The sequence below is a fragment of the Cyprinodon variegatus genome, unplaced genomic scaffold (assembly GCF_000732505.1).
Source record: "Cyprinodon variegatus isolate N-32 unplaced genomic scaffold, C_variegatus-1.0 Scaffold172, whole genome shotgun sequence".
Classification (NCBI taxonomy): Eukaryota; Metazoa; Chordata; class Actinopteri; order Cyprinodontiformes; family Cyprinodontidae; genus Cyprinodon; species Cyprinodon variegatus.
In genome coordinates this window covers 1,273,056-1,275,355 of record NW_015150625.1, presented here as the reverse complement: position 1 = coordinate 1,275,355, position 2,300 = coordinate 1,273,056, and positions in this window count along the sequence as shown.

Below are 2,300 nucleotides of genomic sequence, written 5' to 3'. Positions count from 1 at the left end.
AGAGCTGGAAATCCTGAGGCCATATTTACACATAGCCATAAAAACTATGCCAAACCTATGGGTGGCTGTGTAGGGAAAGGAATAAAGCTACGCAAGCAAAACAAAATCCTCAGAATCAACACCAATGACTAACATGAGCCACATGGCGTGAGGTTCGTTTGTATGGACAGACAGCGAAGAAGAGTTACTCCCTCGTGTAGCGTTAGACTACAAAGCAAGTAAAGCCCAAGACAATGTCAACTGGGAATCTCACCAATCTAAATATGTTGACCCCATTCTTAACCCAAAGAAACTGTAAACATCAGGCGCTCACATGACATTAAGGATTTTCTGGCGCATAAAGTGACGTTTAAGAAGCTAAAATGTCAATTATCCCTGTTGACACGGCAGCACATAACCGGTGTTATCAGAAATCTCCACTTTGGCTGGAGGTTTTAGAAATAATCGTTTTCTGTGATAAAAACAGGCTTTTGGTGTAAGCGAGAGGCCAAACTACAGGGAAATATCTGCGTTTTCCCTTCTTGTAAACCGGGTATGAGGTTCTGAGTTCAAACCCCACTCCCATAACCTTAACTCTGGCTCCCTAAGCAAAGACCCTTAACACCATACTCCTCCCCGGTTGCTGCACAATGCCAGTCCACTGCTCCCAAAACGGGATGGGTTGAAAGCACAGTTTATTTCGTTGCTCTGTACTTGTGGCATTGTAATGACAATACAAAGCTGAGGGACTTCTCTGGTTTCTAGTTTACCTTCTCTTTCACTATTTGAATGGGCTTTCAACTTCTAGCTGTATTTTGATACAAGATCACAGCACAACAAAGATAAAGCAATGAATTGAAGCTACCATGCTAGTGCTCCTAAAACAACTAGAGGGAAAGCAGAACTCTAACAAACTGGTCAAACGTGAAGCTATATCTCCTCCTGTTCCCCCTTCAACTAAATCCTATTTCTACAGAATGGAAAACATCTGCTTTTAGGCTGAAATAAAGGAGCAATTATGGAAAAATATTGAGCAAACCCCCCATCACAACATCATTTGCACCCAGGACACTGGAAATAAAAAAAAAATCCAATAAGATGAAAGGAGCAGAGCTTTCTGTTTGATGAACGCGTGATATGAAGCGCACATCTATCAGCTCATGAGGCAGCGGTGCTGTGAACCATTAATAAACCCCCGGTGTGTGACGCTGAATTTGTAGTTCAGTGGAACAACTCCTTTTATCAGAGATCCACAGATCAATCCGTTCTGCCAGTTACTGCTAATTAAGACAGTTATTAACAGTTTACAGCTAGATTTCATTTAACTGCTAGATTACGGTTGAGGAGCAGCAGAGACCACTGTAGAGCCAAAGGAAAGGTTTTATTTTTTTATTTTTATTCGTATTTATTCATTTTCAGGAGATAAGATGCATAGCTGTTAGAAATCTTCAAAATGTGTCTCCATGGGTTCTAACAATACGGCGGCAAATCAAACTATTGCCAGAGCAAAGCATGATAGGACTCTCTCGAAAAGTCCTAATATATATGGCTTTATTAAAGATGTCTTTGAAATCAGCAAAATTGCCATTTTTGTAATAAAACAACTATTATTATGGAATGTGGTCAACTGACTGGCAAAGGGAGGAAGTTGAGATCAAAGTGAAAGAACGGGGGATAAAAACTAAAAGATGTGTTGTCCATGCAATGAATGGAAGTGTTACAGTTAGTTAACCCCCAAATACAAACCTGCAATAAAATCCCCAGTTGAAGGTATAGTGGAGGATGTTCTTTTTCCGGGTGGATCATCAAAATAATTGGTCCTCATAGTTGTCTATCATTTTGGTGATATGTTTACGTAAGGCCGTCCTATGGGCTCGTCCCCATTTTCCCTTACAGGTGGTCTGACATAGTGGAAAAATTTCCAATCGTCTTTTGGAAAATAAGCTTGTATGAGCGATGCAAACAGCAACTTTTAACAGAGCTTGCAGGAGTAGAAATGAGCTCATACATGCTCTCGCACATGTTTAACCCTCTCTGGAGAGGGTACAGGGTTGTTTTCTAAAGTGGAGGGGGCGGGTCTTTTCAAAAATTTGCGATAATCCTCCATTATACCTTTACGTGTGCATCTGTAGTGGTCGAAAGGCTCCACTACGTCATTGGACTGTAAAAATGTTTTGTTGAAAAACTTAATTTTTTTCCCCCAAATAGCAGTGTTTCCATTTAGTTAGTTTATTTTTGTGATAAAAAATTTGTGCAGTTTGACGGTTATTGGAAACGCAGCTACTTTTAGGTGTTATAGGATCTCCATCAAAGTTCCCATA